Raw genomic sequence first — 19,623 nt, 5'->3', positions numbered from 1 at the left:
GTATCATCACATGAAACGATGCGATATATTGATATTTCATTATTTTTGCACACATCTAGTTACAGCGCGACAGTTTTGTTGCTTGTTTAGAGGAAGAAGACTTATTTATGCAACACATTTGACATTTTCACAGTTTTGATGATTAAAATGTTTGTGTTTCATATGAACTTCGCACAAGACGTGGTTCAACAAAGACTTTTAGTATCAAAACCATGATTTAAGTTTTTTTTTTTTTAACTGTATCGAATTGATTTGAAATATATCGTATCGAACCGAAAGCTCACTGTATCAAGGTATGTATCGGATCGTAGCCTATGTATCGAGGTGTGTATCGTATCGGCAACTTCTTAGTGATACCCGGCTCTTGTTATCATGTTGTTTACTGATCTCAAACAGAACTGGAGTTGTGTTTTGTTTCGTTCACACATGTTTAACACACAAACCTGCAAATTTAGTCTGTTTTCTTCTCTCAAACTGAACCTCGTGACGTCATGTGGTGATACAGGAAGGGCTCCACTGTGTTTTTAAACTCCACACACCTTCACTAGAATCATTTGGATACTTTCAGCTCTGGAATTTCCGATCTGTGCTGAAGTAAAGGTCAAACGTATCTGTTAACTTGAAAACTGCAGGTATGTTTTTGAGCAGGTAACAGCGAAAGAACATGGCTTAAAGTTCATCATTTTGTGTAATATAGGACCATTAATCTGTTCTCTTATGTTGATATTAAAACTGTAACCTTTGCTGTTATAGGAGAGGTCTTTGAGGAAAAAAATTTAAATTTCAAAGGGGCTGTACACAATTTATTCATGTCATAAAGTAAAAATGTGGCTCGTCCCAGTGTGATGCAAAGTGAAAATCAGCTGTTGGAGTCAAAATGAGATTGCTGAGCATTTTTATAATCAATGGGTCCATTCATATGAAATCAGCCGTTTTCAAGGAATCTCCCCCGTGAGCCTGATCTCAGATTTGGGAAATTACCAAATGAAAAGAATCTAAAATTTTAGCTCAGTCCCTTGAGTCGTTAGATCTTGGACCTCAAAAACTGAAGGAAAAAAAAAACTGAGCTTCAACCAAATTTGAGTTTTTGAAGGCCGACATCATCCCCCTTAATAACGATACACAATATTTGACAACAGATTCGGAATTTATGACCCAGAATCCACAATAATACAAATTTTCAGCTTCTTCAGCTCGATTTTTTATGAAGTTATGGTCTCTCAAAAATGTGTATAAATTAAGGTTTCCGAAAAAGCAAGGCTCCAAAATTTCAACGAGCCATAACTCAGGAACGGCTGAAGGGATTAAGCTAAAATTTGAGATTCTTCCATTTGGTAATTTTATAATTTTTTTGAGATGGCTCATAGGGGAGGGCGGCTGATTTCATATGGACGGACCCCGATATGTCTTCTGCACTATTAACATTCAAGACATTGTTTGCATTAACAGCAAAACTCAGCTCTGGCCTGTGAAAGTTTTCAAAAGCTCTTAAAAGCTCATCGTGGTGAATAATTTGGATGCTGGGAATGTGTTAGGAAAATAAGGACTAACTTTGGACCACTACAAACTGTCTAAAATCAACTAGTTGTTTTTAATGTTTTTAAGATCGTTAAACTCAGATACGGCACCTTAAAGAGTCTTATCCAAGTTTTTTAAAAAGTTAAAGCATAAATACAAAATAATTCTCTCTGCTCATAACAGATTGTCCCCCAGTCTTGGTTTAGTTCTGGTCTAGGCCTAATCCAGTCTTGTTTGAGTCCTGGGTTTAGTTCCAATTCTGACCTGATGTGTGTGTAGTATTAGATATTAGTCGATACACAAACTGCATCTCCCAAAATCCTCTTACAATGACATTTCCAACCACGATTACATGTAAAAACAGTTAAATTCTGGTCTAGTCCTGGTCTAGTCCTAATCTAGTCCTTTTTTAGTCCAAGTTCTGATCTGATGTGTGTGTATCTTTTGATATTAGTCTGTAGAAAAACTTAATCTCCCCAAATCCTCCTACAATGACATTTCCAACCATGATTACATATAAAAATGGTTTAGTCTTGGTCTAATCCTGGTCTAGTCCTGGACTAGTTTTGGTCTAGTCCTGCTTTAGTCCTGCTTTAGTCCTGGTCCTGTTTTAGTCCTGGTGTAGACCTAACTCACATGTCCCAAAAGTCTCCTACCTCAACATTTCCAGTGATGATTATGTGTAAAAACGGTTTATCCTGGTCTAGTCCTGGTCTAGTCCTGGTCTAGTCCTGTTCTAGTCCTACTTTAGTCCTGGTCTAGATCTAATCTAGTACTGGGTTTAGTTCCAGTTCTGATCTGATGTGTGTGTAGTATTAGATATTAACCTGTAGACATTTGCAACCACGATTACATGGAAAAATGTTCTAGTCCTGTTCTAGTCCTTCTTTAGTCCTGGTCTAGTCCTGGTCTAGTCCTGGTCTAGTCCTGCTTTAGCACCTTTAAGAGTCCTATCCAAAAGTTTAAAGCATAAATACAGTACAATCTCAGGCTGTGTCTCTGCTCACGGCTCATAACAGATTGTAACACCTGCAAAGCAACATGAATCAAACGGACTCAGTTTCCCATAATGCATCACACACTTTCCGTCACAATCTGGCACCGGCTCAATTAACCTCACCGATGTACGAGTAATGATTCGTTTGGTTCGGTGGCAGTTGTCGCGAGAGTCGAGATGCAAAGTAACTCCCCTGGACCATATGTTAGAGCCGAGGAGAGAAAACGGAAAATACTGAAGAAAGAAAGAAAGAAATAAAGACGTTTAAGTTTCGAGGAGAATACGGCCGAGTTCAATACGCAGACATTTACAGTCTCCGTCGCCATGGAAACTAAAACCAGGACTGAACCAGGACTAAACCAAGACTAAACCAGGACTAAAACTAGGACTAAACCAGGACTAAACCAGGACTAAACCAGGAGTAAACCAGGACTAAACCAGGACTAAACCAGGACTAAACCAGGACTAAACCAGGACTAAACCAGGACTAAACCAGGACTAAACCAGGACTAAAACCAGGACTAAACCAGGACTAAACCAGGACTAAAACCAGGACTAAACCAGGACTAAACCAGGGACTAAAACCAGGACTAAACCAGGTCTAAACCAGGACTAAACCAGGACTAAACCAGGACTAAACCAGGACTAAACCAGGACTAAAACCAGGACTAAACCAGGACTAAAACCAGGACTAAACCAGGACTAAACCAGGTCTAAATCAGGTCTAAACCAGAACTAAACCAGGTTTAAAAGCAGGACTAAACCAGGTCTAAACCAGAACTAAAACCAGGACTAAAACAGGACTAAAACAGGACTAAAAGGACTAAAACAGGACTAAAACCAGGACTAAAACAGGACTAAAACAGGTCTAAAACCAGGTCTAAACCAGGACTAAACCAGGTCTAAACCTCTCTGTTTGCAGTGCGTCTCCATGGCAACTGCTCAACATTCCGCCATAGACATCTATGCAGAGAAAATAAAAAACAAATAAATAAAAAATCCCTCTTTTTCCCCTTGTATTTGAGCAAAGAACAGATATGTTGTATACGCAGCTCTTAAGATTTTGAGAGTTTCACTGTCCAATACTCAGGAAGTGTGTGTTAGCATTCTAGTTGTCATCACCAAAACATCAAAATCTGATCTCTGGAAGTTATGAAAAGCGTTTATAAACTCATCATTAGGATGTTCTGAACGCATGACGTAAGAGAGGAACAACTTTGGACGTCTGCAAACTGTTAAAAAGTAAAACTAGTTGTGTTTTTCTCGTTTTTAAGACCGTAAAATAAAGTAAAACAATGTCTAATGTGAGTATTGGAGCCCCCCCGCCGGCGGCCGTACATTTCCAGCTCTGGTTTATAGCTTCCCTCGTGAAAAACCACATTATGAGTTATACTGAGTGAATGTGCGCGCTTCACAGGTTTTAATAAACAAATGAGTCGATTTACGGTCAGCGCCTGGTCCACAGAGGAGCGGGCGACTGCTGCTGTGTCTGGCCCTCGCCCGCATTCCTCGGTCATAACCAAAAAAACGTCCTCAACCGTAAACATTTACACGCAGGAACTTCACTTCAGGGGGCTCGGATTGCACTGGGAGTTCAAGTTTAGTCTGGACCATGTTTAGACCCAGTTTAGACCTGGTTCGGATAGGCCTTGTTTGGACCTGGTTTGGACCTGGTTTAGATTTGGTTTGGACCTGGTTTAGACCTGATTTAGACCTGGTTTGGATGTGATTTAGAGCTGGTTTAGACCTGATTTAGATCTGGTTTAGACCTGGTTTAGACCTGGTTTGGATGTGATTTAGAGCTGGTTTAGACCTGATTTAGCTGGTTTAGACCTGGTTTAGACCTGATTTGGATCTGATTTAGATCTGGTTTAGACCTGGTTTAGACCTGATTTACACCTGGTTTAGACCTGGTTTAGACCTGGTTTAGACCTGATTTAGATCTGGTTTAGACCTGGTTTAGACCTGATTTACACCTGGTTTAGACCTGGTTTAGACCTGGTTTAGACTAGATTTAGACCTGGTTTGGATGTGATTTAGAGCTGGTTTAGACCTGGTTTAGACCTGGTTTAGACCTGGTTTAGACCTGGTTTAGACCTGATTTAGATCTGATTTGGATCTGGTTTAGACCTGGTTTAGACCTGGTTTGGACCTGATTTAGACCTGGTTTAGACCTGGTTTAGACCTGATTTAGATCTGATTTAGATCTGGTTTAGACCTGGTTTAGACCTGGTTTAGACCTGGTTTGGACCTGATTTAGACCTAGTTAAGACCTGGTTTAAACCTGATTTAGATCTGATTTAGATCTGGTTTAGACCTGGTTTAGACCTGGTTTGGACCTGATTTAGACCTAGTTTAGACCTGGTTTAGACCTGATTTAGACTTGGTTTAGACCTGGTTTAGACCTGATTTAGACTTGGTTTAGACCTGGTTTAGACCTGGTTTAGACCTGGTTTAGACCTGGTTTGGACCTGGTTTAACCGTGTCCAGGCAGATGTTGCAGATTTGCAACAGCTAAATGCCAATTACCTACTTACTCCACATTCATATTTTATGAGCCTTTTTTTACTCAGGAGCCTTTTTTCTCATCCATGTTGATAAACGTGGACGATGCAGACTGTGCATGTGGCTACACACAAACAGCCAGAAGTGCAAAGTACTTTTGTTGTTTACAAAGGATAAAAATTGTTTCTTGGAGCACCACATGAAAAAGTGATGTTGTTCTGTCACTGTAAAGCTGTTACACTCTGCTTTATGTTTTCATTGTTATGAAAAGTGGTTTACACATAAAGTTAGTGTTCATATCATTTTCAGTCTTCAGTGTTAATTTCCCACACCGGACCAATGTTGCAAATCTGCAACATCCCAGAACACACTGCATGTGAAGGTTTCTCTCAAAAAAAAGTCAGGATTGTATATTACCCCATATCATCACTTTCCCCAAATATCAGATTTTTTCCTGTTACTAAAATTTTAATTTGAGCCTAAGAGGGTTAATGACAAAAAATGACATTCATCCATGATATTTCCAGGATTTCCATGACCGTGGGAACCCGAAGTAAAAGTATGGTGTCTGAAAAGTTTATTTTAAAGTTACTACCCACATATTACACAAGTACTACCACCTCTGCAAAGTACCACAAGGTAAAAACACGATATCAAATAGAGAGAAACGCCAAAATGATGCAGGGACAAGTATTCACAATTACGAGTGAGTGTAAAATAAAAATTTTAAAAAGTATTTCTATTTTGAGAGTTTGTGGTTGAAAATTCCAGGAAAATATCAGGCCAAGTCATTATTTTTAGTCAAGGCACAACAAAAACGGCATTAAAATAACAGTTTCTTACCTTTTAGGAGGAAGTGGTGAAGAATTGTTATCAGTCAGGCCACAGCAAGAGAGGAGACAAAAAAAAAAAAGAAAGAAAACAAGTAATTAGTCACTGTCATCAGATATACATTTGATTACATTTTTATACCAGGAATATTCAGAAAATGTTTTCTTTTGCATTGAAATTGTTCACTTAAATGCTTGGATGAGACGTGTGACGCCTCAAATCATTCAAGAAAAACAAAACAAAAAAAACAAAACATTTCAAACATCACTGTATGTCCATTGCAATTTTAATTTTAATTTTTTTAGAGTTTAGTTTTGTTACTCATCCGCGTAGCTTCTTCCGTTTTGACAGAGCTTCACCTCGATCCGTACGTTGTGTGGATGTAAACAGACACACGTGGGGAACTACTCTTGCCTTTTTACTTTTAAACAACACCTTAAACTGGAGTAATAGAGCTGTTTTGAGGACTGGATGTCATTACTTTACGAGAGGTGAGGAGTAAAGTCTTATTATTTTCACTATATCGCTATATGAGTTTGTATCTCGCGTCTCTGTGTCCGTCACTCCGTCTGCCCCCGACGCTCTGTTTTTTTTGGCTGTTACCGTAGCGTTGCTGATGTTTGGTGTTTTACGATCTGACACTGACACCACGCACACACATTAGGAGCGGTGGCTTCAAAATCACACATGAAGACATAAAGTCGGGTCACGCCTCCCGGAATTCGGGGAGAAAAAAATCAGAGCAAAAATCGGGCAAATTTTCCTGTAGTGTGTGACGGCCTTTAGTATGCGGAAAATGATCAAAATCGGTCTTACACATCGACCCAAAAGTGACCGTCCATTTCTCTGGATTCTAAATGAACAGTATCAGCATTGGCCATGAAAAAAAACGTCAATCTCAAATAACGTGCACTTCCTAATTAGAGCTGGGTATTGTTAAGAAGTTACCGATACGATACATAGGCCATGATATAATACATATCTTGACACAGTGAGCTTTCGATTTGACTCGATATCATATATTTCAAACTGATTCAACATGGTTCAATAAAAAATTATGGTTGTGACACTAAAGTCTTTCTCCAGGCAGGCGTTGCAGATTTGCAACAGCAAAATGCCAATTACCTACTTACTCCACATCCATATTTTTTTTACTCAGGAGCCTTTTTTCACATCCATGCTGATAAACGTGGACGATGCAGACGGTGTAAGAAATGGCTACACGCAAACGGCCTGACAGAAGTGCAAAGTACTTTTGTGCTTTACAAAGGATATGTGAAGAATCCCTCAGTCGTCCGGGTAGAATCCATGAGGAGAAAATTCAGTTTGTCGACTGGACAAAAGTTAGTTTGGTTGAAGACGTTTCTCAGCTCATCCAAGCTGCTTCTTCAGTTCTGGTCAGACGCTGGTGGACACTTCCTTAAATCTGCAGGGAGCGAACTAACTGAAACTAACACACCTACTTGTTTACAGTTTCTGTGAGTTAGTTCGGCCTGTTGTCCTGTACAGGGGTGGGGTCTTGTTATGATAATTAGACCCCACACCCTGTACAGGTGTTACAGCCCCAGGCCTTAGTTCCAATTTGTTCTGTGTTCTAAATAAGTCTGACACACCTGGAGTCCTGCTGCAGGAGCCCTGGTCCGTGATTGGTGGAGCAGGTCGACGCCCACCTCACCTGCAGCCACCTCCCCCTATTTAAGGAGATTACCAGCACCTGTTCGGGGCTGCTGGCCTTGGTGACCAGTCTGCCATTTTGTGTTTGTGTGTGTAGTTTAGTTTAGTTCTGTTTTGTGCCTTTTTTTTATTTGGTCACTTGATTCTGTTTGTGGGTTTATGTGGTTTAATTTGGGGAACTTGTGTTTTGGTTTAATGTGTGTCCCTAAGTTTTACCACTCGTTTTTTTATAAGCCTGCGTGACCTCTTTTCTGGCACAAAACTCTGTTAATTCTGTTGTTCTGTTTCTTAGTTTAGGTTGTTTTCTGTATATTTTTAGTCTTGTGTTAATTTACCTTTACATTCCTGTTAATTAAACATTACGTAATTTATTCCATTTTACATCTTGGTTTTATTTTTGTTACTTCCCTCACCCCAAACGAGCTGGGTCATAACAACAGGTCAGTTAGTTTCAGTAAGTTAGCTCCTCCCTGCAGATATACGGAAGTGTCCACCAGCATCTGAACTGAAGAAGCAGCTTGGATGAGCTGCGAAACGTCTTTGACCAATTAACTTTTGTCCTGTCGACAAACTGAATTTTCTCCTCATTTACAAAGGATAAAAATTGTTTCTTGGAGCACCACATGAAAAGGTGATCTGTACCAAGTTGTTTTGATTCTGTTCTGTCATTGTAAAGCTGTTACACTGTACTTTTTGTTTTTATTGTTCTGAAAAGTGATATACACATAAAGTTAGTGTTCATATCATTTTCAGTCTTCAGTGTTAATTTACCAGACTGGACCAATGCTGCAAATCTGCAACATCCCAGAACACACTGCATGTGAAGGTCTCTCAAAAAAAAAAGTCAGGATTGTACATTACCCCATATGATCATTTTCCCCAAATATCAGATTTTTCCTGTTACTACAACTTAATTTGAGCCTGAGAGGGTTAAACCTGATTTAGACCTGGTTTAGACCCGGGTTTAGACCTGTTTAGACCTGATTTAGACCTGGTTTAGACCTGGTTTTGATTTAGACCTGGTTTAGACCTGGTTTAGACCTGATTTAGACCTGGTTTGGACCTGATTTAGACCTGGTTTTGATTTAGACCTGGTTTAGACCTGGTTTAGACCTGGTTTGTTTAGACCTGGTTTGGACCTGGTTTAGACCTGGTTTAGACCTGGTTTAGACCTGGTTTAGACCTGATTTAGACCTGGTTTAGACCTGGTTTAGACCTGTTTAGATTTAGACCTGATTTTGGACCTGGTTTGGACCTGATTTAGACCTGGATTTAGACCTAATTTAGACCTGGTTTGATTTAGACCTGTTTAGACCTGTTTAGACCTGATTTAGAGATTTGACCTGATTTAGACCTGGTTTGGACCTTATTTAGATTTAGACCTGGACCTGATTTAGACCTGGTTTAGACCTGGTTTAGACCTGGTTTAGACCTGGTTTAGTCCTGGTTTGGAATAATAAAACTGGAATAGAAACAGCAATAGAAAAAGTGTTACACAACGTTAAATCTTTGAACCTCTGATCTCGTCCGTGTTCCATTTCCACTCTGCAAAAGTAAATTGATAAAACAGACTCAGGTTTAGTCTGAGCCAGAGGCATTTTTCTGCACATGCTCAGTCCGCACCGTGAGAAAGAGCCACTCGAGCAGGAACACAACACTTACAACAAAAAACACAAAACCCAGGGCCAGTGGAGGAACAAGTACTTCAATTTGTTACTCGAGTAAAAGTACAAATACTGGAGCAAAAAAATACTCAAATAAAAGTAAAAGTAAAAGGTGCACTGTGTAACTTTTTGGTTAGGGGTCCGTTTGTTTCTATGGAGATGTCATCGCTCTGTCTGGAATGTTCCACAGTGTGACATTAAACAGATCTACTAACTCTAACTTGGGCTATGTTTATGTAACCTGGTTTAGACTTTGTTTGGACCTGATTTAGACCTGGTTTGGACCTGGTTTGGATGTGGTTTAGACCTGGTTTGGATGTGGTTTAGACCTGATTTAGACGTGGTTTGGACCTGGTTTACACCACCTAAATGAAAGGCACTTCAGATCAAATATTTTGTCGTTTTTATTTATTGATTGATTTATACTTGGTTTAGACCTGGTTTTGACCTAATTTAGACCTGATTTTGGACATGGTTTGGACCTGATTTAGACCTGGTTTGGACCTAATATAGACCTGTTTTGGACCTGATTTAGAAATTTTTCGGACCTGATTTAGACCAGATTTAGACCTGTTTTGGACCAGATTTACACCTGTTTTGGACCCGGTTTAGACCTGGTTTGGACCTGATTTGGATCTGATTTAGACCTGTTTTAGACCAGATTTAGACCTCTTTCGGACCTGATTTAGACCTAGTTTAGACCTGGTTTAGACCTAATTTAGACCTGGTTTAGACCTGGTTTGGACCTGGTTTGGACCTGGTTTTGACCTGGTTTAGACCTGGTTTGGACCTGGTTTAGGCCTAATTTAGACCTGGTTTAGACCTAATTTAGACCTGGTTTAGACCTGGTTTAGACCTGGTTTAGACCTGGTTTACACCGTCTAAACGAAAGGCACTTCAGATAAAATATTTTGTAGTTTCGTGTTCTCGTGTAAACAGACCCTTATACAGTCATGGAGGAAGTACTCAGTTCTGTTACTTCAGTAAAAGTACAGATACTGGAGCAAAAAAATAAAATGAAAAGTATTACATGTGAAAATATTAAAGTACCCAATTAAAAATGTACTTAAAGAGTAAAACGAGAAAGTATTTCTCGCTTCAAATGTAGTGATTTTGACACATATTGGTGCAGAAAGAGTTGAATATTTTAGTTTTTTAGTATATTTGTCTTTGCTCAAATTATAAACGTGTAAAAAAAAAAACCTTGAGCCATTTCAGCAAGTCTCAAACTATCATAAAAATAAATAAATAAATACTTTTACTTTTCAGTCCTGTTGAAAAATGTAGTGGAGTAGAAAGTACAAATAATTTTCATAACTGTTTCTTAGCAACACTGGGCCAAAACCACTCTTTTGTACACAGAAATGAATATTTGACTTCTAAAAATATAAGAAAACGCCTTTGTTTTGTTGAAATCATGTCCAAAGTATCAGAAAAAATGTGTTTCGTCAGTGTAAATTGTGCCAAACTTTCGGACAGATGTCATCAATATGGGACTGTCTAAAATAGAACTCTCTATTTCCTGTGATTTTTAACATATTTCTCAACTTTTCTCCACAAATTGCTTCTTGATTTGTGTGAAACTATAATTTATATTTGCAGATATCTAAAATTTATAGTGAAACACGGTACTTTTCTACTTTTACATCGGTACATTCCACCAGCGCCGAGGGCCATGTGGCATTTCAACCTGGAAACGTTCCCAGACTCTGCTCCGAGAAGAGAACGAAACAAACTAAAATAAATAAAATAAAAGAGATTGACTTTGTGAGCGCTGTGTCCACTGTGGTCACCGCAGAAAAGATAATACAAAGACTGAAACTAAACCTGGGGATTTGATGTTTAGACTTGGTTTAGACCTGGTTTAGACCTGGTTTAGACCTGGTTTAGACCTGGTTTGGTTTGGTCCTAATTCAGTATTGTTTAGAATGGTGACTGGTGTTATCAAAACTCGGATTTTTAGGATCTGTTTTAGACCTGTTTTAGACCTGGTTTAGGCCTGGTTTAGACCTGGTTTAGACCTGGTTTAGGCCTGGTTTAGACCTGGTTTGGATCGGGTTTAGACCAGGTTTAGACCAGGTTTGTACCAGATTTAGACCTGATATAGACCTGATTTAGACATGGTTGAGACTTGTTTTGAACCTGGTTTAGACCTGGTTTGGTCCTGGTTTAGACCTAGTTTAGACCTGGTTTAGACCTCGTTTATACCTAGTCTAGACCTGGTTTAGACCTGGTTTAGACCTGGTTGAGACCTGTTTTGAACCTGGTTTAGACCTGGTTTGGTCCTGGTTTAGACCTGATTTAGACTTGTTTTGGACCTGATTTAGACCTGGTTTAGACCTGGTTTGGATCTGATATAGACCTAGTTTGGACCTGGTTTAGACCTAGTTTAGACCTGGTTTAGACCTTGTTTATACCTAGTCTAGACCTGGTTTAGACCTGGTTTAGACCTGGTTGAGACCTGGTTGAGACCTGTTTTGAACCTGGTTTAGACCTGGTTTGGTCCTGGTTTAGACCTGATTTAGACTTGTTTTGGACCTGGTTTAGACCTGGTTTAGGCCTAGTTTAGACCTGGTTTAGACCTGGTTTGGATCGGGTTTAGACCAGGTTTAGACCAGGTTTGTACCAGATTTAGACCTGATATAGACCTGGTTTAGACCTGGTTTATCCAAGACTAAATAAATAAAATAAATAAAATAAAAGCGTTTGACTTTGTGTCCACTGTGGTCACCGGGGAGAAGATAATAATACAAAGACTGAAACTAAACCGGGGGATTTGGTTCAGTGAGAGACAAAAGCGCTAAAGGACTGAGCTCGATTTCCACAAGCAAAGGATGAGTCACTGTTTAAGTATTTTTTATGGAATGGTGCTCGGGCTTTTCGGAGCTACTATTCCCGCTCTGCTTTGACCCTGTTCGTTTGTGTCTGTCTGGTTTAGTGCAGGAGTTTTTGGAGGAATCTGGGGAACACATACACACAATAAAAATACAATATATACATATGAAAACTTCAAAAAGAATAGAAGTATTAGGTAAGACCAAATATTTTCTGGACATGAAACCTCGACATACACTTTATTATTCTTTACTTGAACCATATTTGACGTACTGTGCTGAGATCTGCTGTAAAAATGATAAAACAATATCGGAAAAGACAGAAAAGAGCACTACGAATAATTCATAATGTTGAGTTTTACGATCACACCAACCATAGATAATACAAAGACTGAAACTAAACCTGGGGATTTGATGTTTAGACCTGGTTTAGACCTGGTTTAGACCTGGTTTAGACTTGGTTTGGGTTTGGTTTGGTCCTAATTCAGTATTGTTTAGAATGGTGACTGGTGTTATCAAAAGTCGGATTTTTAGGATCTGTTTTAGACCTGTTTTAGACCTGGTTTAGGCCGGGTTTAGACCTGGTTTAGGCCTGGTTTAGACCTGGTTTAGACCTGGTTTAGGCCGGGTTTAGACCTGGTTTAGACCTGGTTTAGGCCGGGTTTAGACCTGGTTTAGACCTGGTTTAGGCCTGGTTTAGGCCTTGTTTGGATCGGGTTTAGACCTGGTTTGTACCAGATTTAGACCTGATATAGACTTGGTTTAGACATGGTTGAGACTTGTTTTGAACCTGGTTTAGACCTGGTTTGGTCCTGGTTTAGACCTGATTTAGACTTGTTTTGGACCTGATTTAGACCTGGTTTAGACCTGGTTTGGATCTGATATAGACCTAGTCTAGACCTGGTTTAGACCTGGTTTAGACCTGGTTGAGACCTGGTTGAGACCTGTTTTGAACCTGGTTTAGACCTGGTTTGGTCCTGGTTTAGACCTGATTTAGACCTGGTTTGGTCTCCATGAAGATATAAAGGTTTAATGCCGCACTGTGAAACATTCCAGACAATGCAATAACATCTCCATGAAGAAAAGAATTTCACGTTGCACATTTAAAGAGAACAACAACTAGCATGCCAAGACGCACTTCCTGATTATGACGGAAGATTGAAGAGGATTTTTGCTCAGATACAATCGCAAAAATCATGTTCAGAGCCTTAAAAGCTGCGTGCTGGCCCAGTAAAGAGGGTTGTGGGTTAGATTTCTAGACCATGTGTTGCCTTTCCGAGTGAATTGTTTTCAAAGTAAAAAAAAAAACTAAAGAAAACAACAACCACTTGTCAAGCTTTGATTCATTTTGATCCAAAAAAAGCTGTGATTTCGAACAAAGATTTGGCAGTGGAACCGTCAGTGGGCAGGTTTTTGATTTGCAGACAGTAACACCTTTAGAGATACTTGTAAACAGAATGAAACACTGAAAAAACATACGGCACGCGGCAGAAATGTACAAAAACATGATCATTTCTACGAACTATTAAAGGGACAGTGCGGAGTTTTGGACATAGGGCCTCATTTCCTTGTGATCCAGAGTGTTGGAGACGTGTGGAGACACTTTTTAAAATATTCCATCCAGTCTTTGTATTTGTATCACATGAATTGTCACATGTTGAGGAACTATTTTCTCATATATCAGTCCGCCGCTGCCGAACTTTCTATCAGGAAGAACAACTCGCTGCTGCTGCTCAGACATAAATCCTTCAAATACAAGGTTGGTTTAACTTTTAAAATTATTACTCCACACACCTTCACTAGAATCATTTGGATCATTTCAGCCCTGGAACGGGTGGGTATGCGGGCAGTAATTACACACAGGCGGATCAGGACTAACCCAGGACTAAACCAGGACTAAACCAGGACTAAACCAGGACTAAACCAGGACTACACCAGGACTAACCCAGGACTAACCCATTATGAAACCAGGACTACACCAGGACTACACCAGGACTAACCCAGGATGAACCAGGACTACACCAGGACTAAACCAGGACTAACCCAGGACTAAACCAGGACTAACCAGGACTACACCAGGACTACACCAGGACTACAACCAGGAATAAACCAGGATAAACCAGGACTACACCAGGACTAAACCAGGAACACCAGGACTAAACCCAGGACTAAACCAGGACTAAACCAGGACTAACCCAGGACTAACCAGGACTAACCCAGGACTAAACCAGGACTAACCCAGGACTAAACCAGGACTACCCAGGACCAAAAACCAGGACTAAACCCAGGACTAACCAGGACTAACCAGGACTAAACCAGGACTACCAGGACTAACCAGGACTAACCCAGGACGAAACCAGGACTAACCCAGGACTAACCAGGACTAACCCAGGACTAACCAGGACTAACCAGGACTAACCAGGACTAACCCAGGACTACACCAGGATTACACCAGGACTACACCAGGACTAACCCAGGACGAAACCAGGACTACCAGGACAAAACCAGGACTAAGCCAGGATGAAACCAGGACTAACCCAGGACTGAACCAGGACTAACCCAGGACTGAACCAGGACTAACCCAGGACTGAACCAGGACTAACCAGGACTGAACCAGGACTACACCAGGACTAACCCAGGATTACACTAGGACTAACCCAGGACTAAACCAGTACTACACCAGGACTAATTTTGGACTTGAGAGAGAGAACCCCGAGCCCGTGGAGCAACGTGTCTGCAAAGTGCAATCGGGCAACAGCTGCGCTTTTCTCCTTGGGGCGTCGAGCTCTGCACCCCAGGTGTTCTTTCACCTGCTGTCACCCGACGGTCTACACAGGCGCACCTCCGAGCCCGCCCTGACAAGTAAGTCCTGATTCAGTTCTGGTTTAATCCCGGTGTAGTCCTGTTTTAGTCCTAGTTCAGTCCTGGTTTTGTCCTCCTGGTTCAGTCCTGGAATCAGTCCTGGGTTAATCCTGGTTTTGTCCTGGTTCAGTCCGTGGCGTGTGTGGCTCAAAAATCCGGCATCTCGATCAATGTTTCTTCTGCTCAGTAAATAATTCCTGTGAAGTGATGACATATTTTTGACAGTCGAGTCGCGTCTGTGAATTTGTATTCGTACTGAAGAACCGTTTAATTTCATTTCGTGACTGTAATCCTTAAAATCGTAACTTTTCAATTCGTATTCTGATGGATGCTTCAGTTAGAATGCTTTTAATTTGTGTGTGATTTATAACGGATCTGGGCGGGTGCGGGTCTCCAAAAATGGACCCGTGCAGGACTCTGATCTCTGCTGAACTAAAGGTTGAAAGTAGCTGTCAACTTAAAAAAAAAAACCCACTACAACTCCACAAGCTTTGGAGATGTAGAGAGACTAATAATAAAGAGTTACTCAAACATGTGTGAATGAAACAAAACACAACTCCAGGTCTGTTTTTGAGGAGATAACATCATTATAACTCGACTAAAACCTCACACGAGTCTGTTTTGCGTCATATAGGACCTTTAAAAGTATTGCGCGTTCACCCATTGCAGAGTTTGTAGTTCAATTTTACACTTCCATCCAGGAACCTTTAAAATCCTAATTGCCACGAGTGTGTGTATCTTTAAAACTCAATTACACACTCTTTGCTTTGGTCATGCTATTTCCTTTTTTTTTTCATTGTTGTTTCATATAATCCGTGATTCGTTTTGCTTTTTTACAACGCTTTACTGTGGAAAAATAACAACTAAATTACACAAATATACGTGTTAGAAAGATTGAATTAGGTAGAAAGTCTGTCAAAGGAAGCCGGAGCTGCGGAGAAACAAAAGACGGAAAGATTAGGCCTAAGTATAGCTCTCCCCCAGGGACTCCTCCGCTGGTCCCTTCATCATCCTCCCTTTCTTCTTCACCTCCTCTGTTCCTTCAATCCATCACAAAATAATTAACTTGCTATAAGTGAAATTAATTCCACTAATTGGTTTTAAAGGTATTTTTGGAAGGATAAAGAAAGAGAAAGAGAGAGAGATAGGAAGACTTCATTAATATGGGAGTATGTTGAACCAATCGCGTCGCGGCGGGAGACCATGTGACCCGGTATCCAGGAAGTGAACTCGCTGAACTTGACGACAAAACTGGATAAGCAATGTTATTTTTACTTCACAAAACCTGCCTGATGCTCTAACCTTAAAAGTGCTATACCTGAATTTTATTTGTTTTAAAAGTGTGAAAAAAAAGAACATTTGATTTGAAGCTGTCGTGGTAATGTGAGCAACAACAACTAGCATGCGAACACCACTTACTTTCTGGTTTGCATATGATTAAAAGAAAAAAAAGAAAAAGAAAATTATAAATAGAAACTAAGAAACTGTTTTTACAATATGTTCTGTACTGGAATAAAGACAAATTTTACATTATTACTTAAGAAAGGTATAAAAAGAGTACAGCCCCTTTAACAAAAAAATAAATAAAAATAAAACAGTTCCTAAATCTAATCATGACCTTAAATGGTCCGTATTACACTATTTTCTTGTCTATGTTATAATGTTTCCACATTAAAAACAGACCTGGAGTTGCGTTTTGTTTCATTCACACACAAAGCCTCAGACAGAAAACACTCTGTTCCACCTTGTGATGTCATGTGGTGATACACATCCCGGTCTATTTCAAACCTATAAAAACATTTTAAGACAGAATCTGGTCCAAAACACCAAGCCACAAACAAAGAAATGTGGTCTACTCCATTCAGTGTAGTGAAGACTGCAGTGAACGCCAAACGAAACAGTCACTTCACAAGAGGATGTACCAACACAGACGAGAGAGCAACACAGGACCTCAGTCTGCTGTGCATCTCCATTTAAAAGCTAGAGGCCACTCATTTGAGGACAGTGAGGTACAGATCTTAGTCAGAGAAAAGAACTGATTTGAGAGGGGAGTTAAAGAAGCTATTTTTGTTAAGAAAGACAATCCATCTTTGAACAAAAATATATCTCCTATTTACAACTCCATCCTCAAATCTACATCAAAACAAACAAAGAGAACAATAGGTGTCATCAGGTCAGGTTCTGCTAATAAGACCCCACACTCTGAGCAGTTCAGTAGACCAAGGGTGGTGTCCACATGACAACATTTTTTGGTCGAAAGGGTGAAGTTTGTATTCATTTTGGTCTTTCGTTCACATGGAGCCGGCGTTTTTGGTGGGTACCAGGGTGGAGAAATATTAGAACGCCGGCGTCATGTTGTCATGTGGACAAGCACACTGCAGCTTTTGGAACAACCCCGTCATCGTCACGTGACCAGAAGACAACCCCGCGCAGAAAGGACTTTATTTTTTGTGTGTCCAGTGGCTCTGGCTGTATCCTGTTTACAGCGCCACATACAGGTGTGGCATGTGTATTACATCGTTTTCACTCAGTGCTCCGTTTTCATGTTGACGTGAATATTTATTGATCCGACACATGTGTGGATGCAAATCTTTTTCAACCCTCAAAAAATAAATAAAAAATAAATCAGGAGTGTTGTTGTGTGGACGTAGCCTCAGTGCAGTTGAAGAGGCCTAACACACAGAAACTATGAACACGTAGGTGTCTTAGTTTCAGAGTAGTTTCAGTGTATTTAGCTCCTCCCTTCAGGCAGATATAAGGAAGTATCCATCAAGTTTGACAAGAACTGAAGAAGCAGATTGGATGAATAAACTTTTGTCCAGTTGATAAATAAAATTTCTCCTTTTGCCATGGATTCTACCTGGACGACTGAGGGATTTTACAAACATGTGGTAATACAGGAAGTGCTCCACTGTGTTTAGAAACTCACATCATACACCTTCACAAGAATCATTTGGATTATTTCAAACCTGGAACTGCCAATCTCTACTGAACTAAAGTTAAAATGTTGCTGTTAACTTGAAAACTACCACTTAATGACGTCACAAAGTAGAACAGATACACAGGCTAATAATGTTACTCAAACATATGAATGAAACAAAACTCAACTCTAGGTCTGTTTTTGATGCGGTAACAACATAATAATACGCAGTAAAGCTCACAAGAATCAATTTTGCGTAATATAGGACCTGATTGTGAAATATTAAATTGTCAAAATGCTCTTTTCCTTCCATCGCCCCGTTACAAAGTGGCTTTTGTTTGGTACGACTGCATTACGCACAGATGAGACCAGGTGGAAGACGCAAAGCTGGCATGAATAAAAAGCAATTCCCTTAATTTCGTCCTCTGCCGCTTGCCGTATCACGACCACTCAACCCTTTAGACAGACCTATTTGCACGTAATTCAGCACAAAATGCACATCTTTGAGCATCTGTGTCCCTGTTTAGCGGATAACAATGTACTCGGAGATGTTTCTTAACCGAACAGACAAAAGGGGGCATTTCAAAAAGACGAGGTGAAACGCGAAGGACTGAAAATAGCTCATTTGAAGTCACGCGTCAGGATATTTTTACCGCCTCGGATTTGACGTTTTATTGAAGCATCAGAGTCACGAAAATGGGGACATGAACGTAAAATGTATTCAAAAATAGCCCGGCGAAACAATCATACATAAAACAAAATTACTTGTCATCAGCCGGTGAAAAAAAAAAAAAAAAGAAAGAGACGTGACAGTGGAAATGGGCTTGTGTTAAGACTGAATAAAAGATGGCGGTGCTTTTTAGCATCTCATTGCTCCTGGTGCTGGTTTTAAAGATTTATAATTCTGCTAATGCTCACACGCTCAATGATTTAGAGTGAGCGCGCGGGGCCAATGCAGAATCATAATACAGGGAGGTGCGCCAGATACAATACAGCCACACTAAACTGTATTCAAAAACACTACCGGAGAAACAACGCCGGGTTTTGATTTGGGTAAATGTGAAAATCTATCTGAGGCTTGTTTAGTCTGATTTAATAGCGATTAATCTCATGAATGCCATAGTTAACTCGTGATTAATCGCAAGTTCATCGCATTTTTGTGCCTTGAACACTCATTTTAATACTCTTATCAACATAGAAAAGTGGATAAGCTTCGTGCCAATGTGTTTTTGTTTTTTATGTAACTGTGTTCGTGATCGCGTTTGTCGAATCAAGGGCGACGTCAGTAGCATTCAGCGCCGCTCAAATGAAGCTTGCGATGTTGACAATAGTAAAAAAAGTCAAGATGATGTGTCACGGGTTAATACGAACATTTAAGACCAAAATGACGAGGCCCACTGCAGCAACTACAGAGAGAGGAACCACAAGACCCTAAAAGTAAAGTCATTTAGAGCCAGAGTCAAAAGGAACCGAAAGAGCCTCCTGCCGACCTTCATGTTTGGACACATTAACTATGTCCACTCCTATACGGTCTATGGTGATGTCTTTATTTTCATGTGGCGCAGCAGAGCTAAAGCTTTTAGCGGAGAAAATAAGTCCAGCGGCAGAAGTATCTATTAAATCGTGAGACAGATATGAGTCCTGCTCCTCTGTGAGTTTATGGAGATGAAAACAGCTGGATATTAAAATATTGAATCATGATTAATCTCATGAAAGTCATAGTTAACTCATGATTAATCGCAAATTAATCACATTTTTGTCCCTTGAACAATCATTGTAATACTCTTAACAACATAGAATAGTGGATAGGTTAGGTTA

At 40.0% G+C, this 19,623-nt stretch overlaps 1 protein-coding gene and 1 long non-coding RNA gene across 3 annotated transcripts in view; one reads left to right on the top strand and one right to left on the bottom strand.

Moving 5' to 3' along the window:
* The window catches only part of cacna1c (calcium channel, voltage-dependent, L type, alpha 1C subunit), a 667,856-nt gene that overhangs the window by 458,252 nt on the left and 189,981 nt on the right, over positions 1-19,623 (bottom strand). The gene's annotated exons all lie outside the window — the stretch shown is intronic.
* Positions 13,717-19,623, top strand: part of LOC129408890 (uncharacterized) — a 35,995-nt gene continuing 30,088 nt past the window's right edge. For both annotated transcript variants that reach the window (XR_008632133.1, XR_008632132.1), the window contains exon 1: positions 13,717-13,782. This is a non-coding gene — a long non-coding RNA (uncharacterized LOC129408890). The remainder of the gene's footprint in view (positions 13,783-19,623) is intronic.

The sequence above is a fragment of the Boleophthalmus pectinirostris genome, unplaced genomic scaffold (genome assembly GCF_026225935.1).
Source record: "Boleophthalmus pectinirostris isolate CB_2022bp ecotype Guang Dong unplaced genomic scaffold, ASM2622593v1 HiC_scaffold_18, whole genome shotgun sequence".
Classification (NCBI taxonomy): Eukaryota; Metazoa; Chordata; class Actinopteri; order Gobiiformes; family Gobiidae; genus Boleophthalmus; species Boleophthalmus pectinirostris.
The sequence above is the reverse complement of the archived record's forward strand: the minus strand, read 5'-3'. Positions and strand labels throughout refer to the sequence as shown.